Raw genomic sequence first — 13447 nt, forward strand, 5'->3', positions numbered from 1 at the left:
ACCTCTGTGCATAAAGGTTATGGTTCTTTATCTCATGTGATTGAAATTTTGAGTTTATACATGTCCCTCCTTAACGAGGCTTTAAGGGCAGGAGTCGTTTCTAATTCTTAGCACAGAGCAGATGCTTTTTTTTTCTTTTTAGATGCTTTTTAATGATGATAAAATGTACGGTTTAAATCACTCATTTTACAATAATTTTGCTTTAGGTTGTGACAGAAATAAAGTTTCCAGAAGTTGTGTTCCTGCAATAAGAAATAAAGATGTGACCTTCCAGTTGTGTAAAGCTCATGAATGCTGTGTAAGTGCGTCGGGTGCAATAAGGAACCTGGAGCTAAATGGGCTAGTTCTGAGAGAGAGAGACTTAACTATGTTAACAAAGGTAAGCCTTCATTGTGTCCTGCCAACATTTGATAGTTGCTTTTGGGGCAAACTAAACGGGTAAAATTTTAAACTGTTCTCCCCATTAAAGGGATTGAATAAATAGGCCACTTTGGTGCACCTGTGTCTTGCGAATTGTCCAATTGGAGATGGAGGTTTAGAAAGTGAGTTTCAGTCTTGTTTAAGTCTCTTCCCATCAGACTGGTCTCGTGATTTCCTACACACCATGTTACTTCCTGTCTACCTTTTCTTGGTGTTGTTCATGCCTGGATTGTCTCCTGTACCTGCTCAAACCTTGGTCCATTGTCATTTGTACCATGGAAGTTTGTCATGCTGGATGCTGTCAGAACGAATTTTACTTAGGTTTGTGTTAAGCCGCAAAGCACACATTTTGTATAATTTCTGTTTTTTGTGTTTGTTTATATTTTTATGGTTTCTCTTCAAGAAATATTATGAGAAGGGAAATAGCAAGATGTAAAGAGCAAAAAAGTCATCATTCTCTTTAAATTGTTAGAACATGTATCTGCAATCATAATTATAATGCACTGTGGTATGTGTTAAAATAGGAAATATATGTAATGTCCCGTAGGAGCAGCAGAGTCAGTGGTGTTAGTGGGGGTGTGTCACGGAAGTAATCACAAAGCAGGTGACTGTTGGTTGGGGTCCTGAAACATTAGTGTGTGTTCCCTGTGTCCAGTAGTGGTCTGGAGGGGTCAGGAAGCCTGCCTTTCAGTTTGAGGGAACAGAGGGTTTGAGGTCCTCTCTCTTCTATTGCTCCAGTATACTGCATAGCAGCTAATAAAATACTGGGTTTATAGTTGACATTTAAATCGCTGATTGATCATCAAGATTGGGATGTATCATTGGAAATGAAAATAGGAAGAGTCTTATGCTTTTTAGGTTTTTCTTTTTTTTCCTATGTCTCAGAAGGCTCTTTGACGGGAGACTTTTTATTCTCCCATACAATTCCATGAATACTTTTACCCTGGCACTTATTTTAATGGCATTTTTAATTTATAAATGTCTTTGAAACACATATTGTAAACTATTTGAGGGTAATGACCATGGCCATTGGTGGCACATCTTAAATGTGCATCGTGTTAAGTTTTTTTTTTTTAATTTTATTTATTTATTTATTTATTTATTTATTTATTTATTTATGGCTGTGTTGGATCTTCCTTTCTCTGAGAGGGCTTTCTCTAGTTGTGGCAAGCGGGGGCCACTCTTCATCGCGGTGCGCGGGCCTCTCACTATCGCGGCCTCTCTCTCTGCGGATCACAGGGTCCAGACGCGCAGGCTCAGTAATTGTGGCTCACGGGCCCATTTGCTCCGTGGCATGCGGGATCTTCCCGGACCAGGGCTCGAACCCGTGTCCCCTGCATTGGCAGGCAGATTCTCAACCACTGCGCCACCAGGGAAACCCCATCGTGTTAAGTTTTGAGTGTCATGTGGTCTACCATCAGTGCTTCCCTCTTTCACCCAGTTTTCTTCCTCATTTCCTTCTCCAAATTTGTCTCATTTTTCTACTTTCCCTTTGGCTTCTCCATTCTTGCTTTCTCTTTCCCATTGCATCTGTCATTCTTCTTCTCCTTCTCCTTCTGACTTCATTATGGCCAACCGAAGCCTTTTCTAGTCTGTTCTCTATCTTCCTTGCCTCTTTATTGCCATCCACAAACTCTTACAGAATATTCTTGGTTGACTCCCTTACTTCCTAGCATACCCATGTACTTCATGATCACTTTAGAACATTGAAAAGGGTTGGAATTTTTAAAAATAGGTAATTCTAATCAGTCTTCTTTCACCTCTGGTATAAGACTCTTCTTCCTCAATCTGACCATTCTCAAATCTAGAAGTACTCCAGCTCATTGGTCCTCCTTACCCCCATGTTTAGGCCAAAGAACTTGTGAAACCTTAGCCCTGTTTAATACTTGAATTTATCAAAACATAAGAGAGCTAATTCTGCCTAAGGGCACCAAAGAAGAATAAAGATGCCACAGATAAACGTTTAGTCCAGATTTATAATGGACTCTAAGTGCCTAGTTGAGTGCTGACCATTAACTCACTTGAACAACAGGGAGCTCATGACAGAAACTAACATGTTAATTGTATAGACACTTCACCATTCCTCAATGTAGCTGATAAACTGCATCCAGTTAGCTTAAATAACATGAATGATGAATTTCCCTGTGTATATAAATTGGGAGTTTGTAAAGTTATCTTTTTCCCTTTGTACAACTACTGACTACCACCTCGCTTGGTCACGGCAATAGAAAATGATGACTAAGAAACACATTGTCTCTGGGCTTCCCTGGTGGCGCAGTGGTTGAGAATCTGCCTGCTAATGCAGGGGACACGGGTTCAAGCCCTGGTGTGGGAAGGTCCCACGTGCCGGGGAGCAACTGGGCCCGTGAGCCACAACTGCTGAGCCTGCGCGTCTGGATCCTGTGCTCCGCAGCGAGAGAGGCCACTATAGTGAGAGGCCCGCGCACCACGATGAAGAGTGGTCCCCGCTTGCCACAACTAGAGAAAGCCCTCGCACAGAAACGAAGACCCTACGCAGCCAAAAATAAATTAATTAATTAATAAAAAAAACAAAAACCACATTGTCTCAGTATCAGTGGACATAATGTCTTAGTATTCTACAAAAATCTCTAAATTCTTAATCTAAAAGATATATCTGCCAATATCTTATATCCTTATCCTTTGTTAATATAAATATCCAATCTATGAACGTCTCAGTTTCCTTACTTAGAATATGAGGTGGATAGATTTGCTAATATCTAGGAACCTTTCCAACTTTAACATTCCCTGGTTATAAGGGCTGAGCCAAATACAGTGGCTCCTGAATCATTAACCTCGCTCACGATGAAAGTTATCAGCAAGATCTGCATGCAAGAGATCAAGTATTCATATCCGTATATACTGTAGCACATTGACTTTTACAGAACTCAAAGTAACACAACATAGTTACATTCATAGACTTAAGGTCACTGTGGTATACTTTACAGTTTTTCTTTTCCCTAGGAAGGAAATGTAGATCCCTGGGAAGGGATTTCTTTCTCTGCTTTTTAGTAATGTAAGCCTTTATTATCTCTTGGATCCTAAAAATGGGTAGGGTTTTGGCAGGTGGAGCTTAGGAGAGACCCATCAGGTGGCAGGGACAACATGAGAAAGGGCAGAAGGAAGAATGGATTTTGAGAAGGACCTGATACCTTACATGATGAGAGCAGCGTTTCACAATGTCTGTCCTGCAGAACACTGGTTTTAGATGATGTTGATGTAGTTACAAGACAGAAGCATATGGGAAGAGCCGTACTCTACATCTCGACATGAAATTCAGGTTTCACTTTGTTACATTACGTACTCTGAAAAGTTTTGGAGGAAGGAAGTGATTTCATTTTTTTAATTCAGTCTTACTCACAGTTACTTGAGAAACCTATATTCAGCTGATGGGACTGTATTTTGTGAAAGGCCAATCGAGAAATGCTGAGATGGAGCTTAAGATATTTCTGTGTGGGGACAGGCATGTGATTATTTTTCTTATAATTCTTTACTGTTTGTCCTAACAGTTGTTACTTGGCAGGGTTTTGGGGTTTTTTGTTTTTTTTTTTTTAACATCTTTATTGGAGTATAATTGCTTTACAGTGTTGTGTTAGTTTCTGCTGTATAACAAAGTGTATCAGCTGTATGTATACATATATCCCCAGGTTTCAGTTTTAAGCCTTCTGTTTTTACCTGAGTCATTGGGCCTCTTAGAAAGCTCAACAATTCTGGGGTCTTCATCTCTTATGTAGTTTCCAGAAGCTCCTGGCACTGACCAGTATTTCCTCTTGATTCTTTTCCTCCGACTTCAAACTTCTTACGATTATGAGCTGATTGTTTTCTCAGCCTCTAGTGTCAAAACCAGCCACGTCGCTCATCTTCATTGTCTCAGTTACAAGGTGCAATATTTCCCACGTTTATGTGTGTCAAAATATAAGTCAGGGATTGATACATAGCATATGCTCAATAACAATTGTATTTCCTTTTTTTCTTTGTTCAAAGGTATCCAAACACTGGCCAAGTTCTTAAATTGAAAGTAGAGTGATCTAATTTATTCAGCTCATCCAACCATCAATATTGAACATTTTTCTTTTTTCTTACACATATTTCTTGTATTCCAGTCGTGACGTTCTAGAGCACAGTGAGCACATGTATAACTTATTACTGCATTACTACCTTGGCTATTCCTTGACCAAAATTTACTTCATACAGCTGACAGCCTAATTAACCTACTAGAGTTTTTTTTAATGTATGCATACAAACCATAAACACCAGTTGCATTGCTAATAACTGAGTTTTTACATCTCTATGCACCCATGTATCCAACACCAGGTCAAGGTATTATAAAATATTTGTAACACCCTACAAGGTTCTCTGTTACTTCTTTCTGTTCCATACTCCCCCAGGGCAACACCCAAGCTGACCTCTTTCACCATATATGACATACAGGGAATCACACAGTGTGTATTCTTTGGTATATGGCCTTTGGTTACATATCATTATATCAGTAGTTTATTCTTTTATTGTGTTTTCTTGATTTTTTAAACCTAGACATTCATACAGTGTCAAAGTACCACTGATTTCTTAATATTATTATGCTGACCTCCATCTTCAGAGGCTTTCCACAGTCTTCCATCTGTCTTTCCACCTACTTTCTCTTCCGTCTAATGATGTTTCATTTAACCAACCTCAGTCAGCCTTTCCCCCATATTCCCCAACACGTAGTACTCCTGTGTTCAGCCAGTTTTGTTCCCTATTCCATAAGCCCTCTGTGCCATTGCTGACACTGTGCCTGTTCCCTGCCCGGAAGGCCTGTTCCCTACCCTCTATATACTTGTTCAAGACTCAGTTTAAATGCTGCCTGTTCTAAGAAGTCTTCTCAGAAGAAGCCAGTGCTTTTTGGAATCCTTCTTTAATGAAATCCCATAGCAAGTGTCATCTGTCCTCCCTGATCTGGTAATTAATTATCCATTGTTCCTATCATATAGTGTTTGTTTTTCTTATGTGCTGTTATTATTTATTGAAGCAGATTATAGTGACTTGAACCAGGAACTGGGTCATTTTCCTCTTCATTTTAGTGCAAGTTTCTGTGATATGAAGTTAAACTCCTTTTCCCTCACTTCCCATTCACCCTCAGCACTTGTTAAACACAAAGTACAAGTGAAACTTATTGGTTAACAGGTTTTTGTGGTCCTTGGTTCTGGTCCCTAGGTCTAAGCTGTGCTTCTGTAGTGCTAATTTGACTGATTTCTTATTGTCACATAACTCAGGAATTAACTAAATCATTACGAATTGAGATACATATAAGATATTATAAGAAAACCAGTGGATGTCACAGGTTTAGGCCTGGGGGAGAGTGTTGTATGAGTCCTAGTTTGGTGGGGCTCACACTGCATGATCGCGCCTTCCAGTATTCCATTGTAAGTAAGAAAGAGGTATGCAAATATATGCTTAACATTTAACAGTGTTGGTAAAAAAGAGAGGAGAGAAAGGGATGACAGGTACTTTGAGGGCTTTTTGGAATTCATGAACAATTATGATTGGATGGGGAAAAAGAAAAACCGAGGGCTAACCTCCCGCAGGTGAGCTCAGGAAAGAGAGAAGGGCTCATCTGGTATGCAGGTAGAGAGGTTTGACCTACAGAATCTTAGAAAACCTCAACAATCTGAGCAGTGATGGCAAGAGGCAAACTAAAGGGATAACAAAAGTCTGCAAAAGTCTCACACCAAGAGCTTTGGCATGGTGTTCATCATCTCGCTAATCCTAACATGCAGACATTTATGAGAGTAAAGTCAGGTCTTTGCCAGAGTGGGTTCCTTATTTGGGCAACTGGGTCAAATGAAGAAAGGCAAATGTAGGCTGCCGGAGTAAATAAGGAGAGGAAAAACAAAACGAACGAGACCTATCATTCATCAGTGGTTTCCCCCCAATATTCTTAGCCTCCACCTTATCTCCATCTTACTGGTAACACAGGAACTAGACTGAACAGTCAGGTAAAAGGTCTCTACAGAAACTGAGGTAATATAGAAAATAAGACAATAAAACATGAAATTGTAGATTTTCTTCCTAGGGGTAATTGAGATGATAGTTGAATAATAACATAAGATCAGGTGAAGTCTAAAGACATTTTAGAAAAGCTGGATAAAGTAAGAAAACATCTGTTCGCTGGCATCTGAATGTTAGAGAGACACCAAGACATGTGGGCCAAGTTCTGGAGAGAAGGGAAACACAGACGCAAGCTTGACATTTGGTGCAGCTTTTCTCCTTGGGGCATTTGCTGATTCAAATCTTACAGACTAGGAGCTGAAAAGCCAAGGAGTTCAAAAGACTCTAACCACAGAAGCCAAACGGCAAAAGCTCAAGCTAAAGGCAACAACTAATGGAATGACAAGCTAAGTGTATCTTTAGTCTCACAGGGCTGCGGAAACCATTACATTTAAAGCCTAACAAATACATGGGTAGCTGGGAATAGGGAGAATCCAAACACTCATATGGTAATCCCAAAGGGCAACACCCGTAGAGGAAGGACAAGACAGAAATACAGCAACCTTCACACAGACTGAAAAACAGCTTTGAATGAGCTCAAACTGAGAATGGACTAAGGTTTCCAGTCCCTATAGTAACTGTCTGCCATGGGCAAAAGGAAATCTTTTCAAGAGAACGATAACGACATCCAGAATGTGGAGGTATCTTTATAGTTTCCTAAAATAAGTTAAGCCCAGTTTTAATATAAAAAATAATTTGATATACCAGGAAAAAGACTAAATGATCCAAAGCTCAAAAAAAAAAAAACAGAACAAGAAAGAAAGAAAGAAAGAAGACAATATAAATAGACAAAGGAGGACAAGAGTTACCAGGCATTGGTTAAAAAAAAAACAAAACAACTATGATTAAACAAAGAAAATAGACACATGGCAAATAAGCATATGAAAAGATGCTACACATTCCATGTCATCAGGGAATTTTAAATTAGAACAATAATGAGATACCACTACACACCTATTCAAATGGCTAAAATCCAAATACTGAAATACCAAAGTTGTTGACGATGCAGAACAACTCGAATTCTCATTTGTTGCTAGCAGGATACTTGGCAGTTTCTTACAGAACTAAACATACTTTTACCATACAGTGATCTAGTCATCATGCTCTTTGGTATTTACCCATAGGAACTGAAAAGTTATGTCCACATAAAAACCTGCACATGGATGTTTATAACAGTTTCTTTCATAATTGCCAAAACTTGAAATCAACCAAGATGTTTTTCAATAGGTGAATGGATAAACAAGCTATTGTGTATCCATACAAAGGAATAGCATTCAGCAATAAAAAGAAAAGGCTATGAAGCCATGAAAAGGCATGGAAGAAGCTTAAATGCATATTGCTAAGTGAAAAAAAGCCAATCTGCAAAGGCTACATGCATATTATATGATTGGAGCTATATGAAATTTAGGAAAAAGCAAAAGTGTGGAGACAATCAAAAGATCAGTGGTTGCCAGAGGTTGTGGGGAGGGAGAAAAGGATGGGTGAAGCCCGGAATTGTAAAGGCAGAGAAACTCCTGTGTATGGTTCTGTAATGGTGGATACAGGTTATTGCACATTTGTCAAAAATCATATAATGTACAAAACAAAGAGTGAAGTGTAAAGTAAAGCATGGACATTAGTTAGTAATAATGTATCAATATTGGTTCATTAACTATAACAAATATATTATGCTAATGTAAGATGTTAATAATAGGGGAAACTGGGTTGAGAGGTAAGGAAGTATGAGAACTCTGTCCTTTCTGCTTAATTTTTCTGTAAGCCAGAAACAGCTCCAAAATAGTCTGTTAATTTAAAAAACAAATGTAGACCTGCATACAAAACTTGCACGTAAATCCAACCACAGCAGCATTATTCATAAGAGCCCCAAAGAGGAAATAACCCAAATGGCCATTTACTGGGAATGATCAATGAAACACAGTAATAACCACACCATGGAATATTATTCAGCCATAAAAAGAAATCAAGTACTGATACATGCTACAACATAGATGAACCTTGAAAACATGCTAAGTAATTGTATGATTCCATTTGTATGCAATGTCCAGACTAGGCAAATCTGTAGAGACAAAGTATATTAGTGGCTGCCTAGGGTTCGGAGAAGTGGGGGAGTGAGTGACTTATAGTAGATTATTTGGGGGGGGGGGGGTGGATGAAAGTTTTACAATTGATTGTGGTGGTAGATGCATAACACATTAAATTGTACACTTTAAATAATATGGAAAGTAAATTATATCTCAATGAAACTATTATTTAAAATTATGATTTTACAGAAATTCAGTCCTTAACTATTATGTATCTATCTGTCTATCTAGCTATCTATCAATCTATCTATCTATCTATCTCTCTGTCTATCTGTCTGTCTATCTATCTGTGTGTCTATCTATCTCTCTGTCTCTATCTCTCTGTCTATCTCTATCTATCTATGTCTCTATCTATCTCTCTATCTCTCTCTCTCTTCTCTATCTGCCTATCTCTCTCTTTCTCTCTCTCTCTCTATCTCTCTGTCTCTATCTGTCTTTCTATGTATCTGTCTATCTAGCTATCTGTCTGTCTATATATCTCTATCTCTCTATCATCTATCTGTCTATCTATCATCTCTCTATGTATCTATCTATCTATGTATCTATCTATCTATATCTATCTGTCTACCCATCTATCCTTATGTATAGAACAGTAACAATGGCTTATAAGTCACTTCCCTACATTATTTTATCCTTCCAAAACTCTTGAGAGGTCAATAGGCCATAGGAAAAGCACTGAGTTCACTGCAACACTTGAAGGTTGAATTAACTGTTTGTGATCACTCAATCAGTAAATGGTGATGCAGGGAATTCCACACACATCTTCTCTGTCCTCCTTTCCTCCTTCCCTCCCTCCTACTTGCTGACTCTATTCCAGCCACATTATTTACTAATTCTTCCCTGAGGACACTGGCATCCTTCCTCTGGGCCTTGCAGAGGTTATTCCCATGATCTGGAATGCTTTTCCCTCAGATGTCTGACTCATCTGCCTCCCTCTAGACTGTTCAAATTCCACCTTCCCAGTAAAACTTATCCTGTCTACCGTTTAAGCTGAAAGGCTTGCTCCTCTCTGCCCACAATCTCACCTCACCATATACTGCTTAATCTCCATAGCATTTATTCCTGGCGAACCTACCAGAGAATGTACATGGGTTTCTGTTCTCCCCTCCAACTGGAAGATAGGCTGCACAGACTCAGGAATCTTGCCATTATTAAACCTAGTGGAGGCCCAGCAGAGCTCTAGGGTCAGCCAGAACTGGGCACAATTATAACTCTCGTGATTTGATATTTTAGTGGGTTAGCTCAGAGCCAAGCCAGTTATTAAAGAGGATCTTTTCTGCTGTTTTAAGCAGCATGGTACATTTGAGGTCAACTTAAATTTTCAGTAATTACAGAGCAGGTATGAACTCTTCCTTTGTTTCTCCAGACACATGAACCTGGATGCCAAATCCATCCTCTCTGGGTGTAGTGGGAATGTATGAAGATGACTGGCCTAAGTCTCAATTGAATAAAAAGATGCCCCAAAAGACATTTCAGCATTTTCGAAAAGTTCAGTCATAAAGTGTGGTTCCTTATCACACATCAGGGATTATCTAGCCTCCAGTGTGGTTTTTGTTTTTTGCAGTAAAAATGTGTCATTTTATATTTTAAATTTGCATTATGAAAATAAGTCTGTACACGAAGTAATACATATCTAATGTATATGAATCATGTAAATTTGGTCATGGTATTTAAAGTTGGCTTTGGCTTTGAAGTATTTTTAAATTCATAGAAAATATTGAACTTCTAATAAAATAAATAAAACATTGTAATAATTGATATTAATAATCAACTTCAAAATTTCTTTGTCTGCATTTTCTGTTCAATTTTAAAAGAGAAGTCACTTTCAGTAGTGTTCCAAAGTGAGTGATTGCACCTTCTATGATTTGAAAAAAGATCCGATTGCCATTAGCTGTTCTTAAGTGCTGAACATAACTGAGAGAAATTGTAACAAGACACTCTCTGTCACTGGCAGGAAATCCATCTCCGTCCTTTGCGGGGGCAGTCCCGAGCTCATGTTTTAACGGACGCGAATGCAAACCGTGGTTCTCACGTGACTTTCTGAAGAGCCCCCGCAGCAGGCCCAGGTACCTTGAGTGGACTAAGTCTCACTTTATGGCAGTGGCATCAGATGGTGGCTACAGAAGGTTGCCGACGTCCCTGTGTGCTCTGACAGGCTCTGCAGACCGGGGGACGAAAGGACCAAGGAACTCTGACCGCCCTCAGGAATCCCAAGTGACTGGAGGGACAGCGCGTCAGGGCCCCAGGCAGTGTCGCCCACTGTTCCGGAGGCGGGCGGAGGCTCCGCAGCCTCATTTCGTCCCGTCCCTTCCAGTATCTAAAATTGTTGTCAAGATGCTGGGTTAACTCAGGCAGGTCTCCAAAGGCGTCCCAAGCAGCAAACATGTCTGTGATGAAATAGCCAATGAAAGAGATTTGGGATTTGGGGATGCTGCAGGTATTTCTGTCAAAAACTGCCATCACCACAGGCAAGTCCTGTCGCTTCTCTTCATCAGTCTGAGAAAAACATTCGTCTGAGATACGTGCGGCCCACTCAATGCACTGCTCCAGGGGTCGGCAGGGATTGGACACATCAGCACACTTAATCAGTCAGGGTGAGTCACCCCAACTCTCCCTCCTCTGGACCTTAGTTCCTCCTGATTGTCACTCGTTACACTGAAAACAGATTTCAGGAGTCAGCACGTGCAGCCATAATGTGTGCCTAATTCCACATCCCAGTCAGTGGGACACAAAATTTTGGTGTCTTAAGTCTGGCTCCCACATCACCACTCATATATGTCAGTTCTTCCTCTACAGCTGAGTCAGTGAGTAAAGACACATAAACAGAAGCAGATTAATACGAACAAGGTTTTATTGACATATATATATGTACATAAAGCTGGGAAAGAGAAAGGCCCATTGAGGCAAATGCATAGGGGGAGAGGAAGCATCTGAAAACAGCAGTGGGCATCCTGCCAGTTCCAAGTCTAGGGAAAACTTGGGTCCGCCAAGTTAACAGTCAAGCCAGGGATGGCACAGTGGATGATACAGCCAGCTCTCTTCCATTCTCCTAACTGGAGCTTCTCAAGTCTGGTGTAGTTCTGAAGTGGGCTCATATGCTCCTAACCCTCCAGCACACACACACACGCACACACACACACTTGCACACAGACACACACACACTAGCACACCCCTGAGGTGTGGTCCTCCGGCTTGCTGTAGGAAGAGAGGAGGTGAAGTTTCACTTCAAGGGGCTGAGCCACTTTCCAGTGAGGCAAAGTCCATTCATGGTGACACACAGTTTGCAGAATAAGACCTGCTCTTCATTTGTTGAGTTTCTTCATAGAAGAAAGGAATTCGCTGGTGGCTCCTATGAAGCCCTGGGCAGGTTATGCGGCTGCCAGACTCCTGTGAGCACAGGCACAGCTGCCGTGACCAGGGGCCTGCAAACACAATGCTGGCTCGTCTAAGTCAGAGGGGCGTCCTGACTCGGGGACCCCAGTGTCCTTCCTGAGAGTGGAGCTTCCTCTCTAAGTATGGATGCTGGTATCCCCCATGGCACCACCTGGGTTTTGACCAGCGGGGCCCTCAGGTGCTTTGTATGAATGTGGCACCAGAAGTGTATCCAGTCACAGCAGGTGTGGTGCTGTCCCCCATGCCACCCCCCCGTTCTCTGCACAGATGGGTTCCAAGTCTGATGGCAGTTATTGACACAGGGCCTCCCAGCACCGGTGAGATGTTGTGCCCTCCATCCGCACCACCTGTGTGTTGGCCAGGTGGGTCCCAGTTGTAAGCGGGAATAGCAGGTCCTCCAATCATGGGCATGATGTTGTTCCCTCCTAGACGACCACCACCTAGGTTGTGGGCAGGTGGGCCCCTTGTGCTTGGCAATAAGGTAGAACTAGAAGTGTGTTGAAACCCACGGGTGATAACCACACTTGCAACTGCAACAGATGTGGTGTGCTCTGTTAGAAGGTGGAAACTGACATGTCCCTTGACACAGATTTCTTCTCCTTGGTGATGGAACTTTTAAATGTAGATTTTCTCCGTCCAGATGGGCCCTGTGTGCAGTGACGGAAAGTGGGAACCCTAGGGCCTCCCATCGTGGGGATGGTGTTGTCCCCTGCCATCACCGTACCACCTGTATTCAGCCCAGGTGGGCCCCAGGTGTTTGGATTTAAGGTGGAATCCGGTATGTTCCCAAATGCTGGGATGGTGCCTGGCCCTCCTACTGCAGCAGCCTTGCCGTGGTCAGGTAGATGGCAGGTTGTCTGGCCCGAAGTAGGAACAGAAGCGGTGCTGGGTGCCCCACTTAGTCCTGCCCCGAAGTTAAGTGGTCTGGATGCCTGTGAGTGAGTGAGGCCTGGGGCTGACACACCGACCCCAAGGCTCCCAGCGGCCGTAGGGGCTGCAGGTCCCATGAACAGTGGGCCCGGTGTGGTGTTGGCAAAGAGCGAGCCACTGTCCCCAGTACTGGGCATCCTGGTGGCAAGTCCAAAGCCAGTAGCAATGGACACAGCCCTGGGGAGAATGCCTGGGTTGTCGCCAAAGGCCGGCTGCGTGTTGCTGGTGGTGGCGAATAGGGAAGCTGGCGAAGCTGCCGGCATGATGCTGACTCGCGGTGGCTGGGCTGCAGGGGCGACTAGGACTTTATCTTGTGCTGAGGCTGCTGGGTTTCCCACCAGAAAATGATCGTTAGGCCTCTGCCCATCGTTGGCCCCCAGTGTGGCCTGAGACGGGAGACCTGGGTCCAAGGAAGCTTGAAGTGTTGGTCTATCTGTTGGCCGGCGTTGCAGGTAAATGAGTCGAGTCATGGGCTGAGGCATTGCTACTACTGGGAGGTGTGTTCCCAGAACTAGAAACAGCCCTGTGAAATGTCTATTGGTTCGGCCTGGAGACAGGGGCAGACTGGAAAATGACAG

At 42.1% G+C, this 13447-nt stretch overlaps 1 pseudogene across 1 annotated transcript in view; it reads left to right on the top strand.

The window, feature by feature from the left end:
* Window positions 1-13447, top strand: part of LOC309624622 (olfactory receptor 7A10-like) — a 95458-nt pseudogene that overhangs the window by 11811 nt on the left and 70200 nt on the right. The window contains exons 2-3 of the transcript XR_014249953.1: window positions 207-379; window positions 10501-11140. The product of XR_014249953.1 is annotated as an olfactory receptor 7A10-like (transcript). The remainder of the gene's footprint in view (window positions 1-206; window positions 380-10500; window positions 11141-13447) is intronic.

This window comes from Balaenoptera borealis (genome assembly GCF_965194805.1).
Source record: "Balaenoptera borealis genome assembly, chromosome: 2".
Lineage (NCBI taxonomy): Eukaryota > Metazoa > Chordata > Mammalia > Artiodactyla > Balaenopteridae > Balaenoptera > Balaenoptera borealis.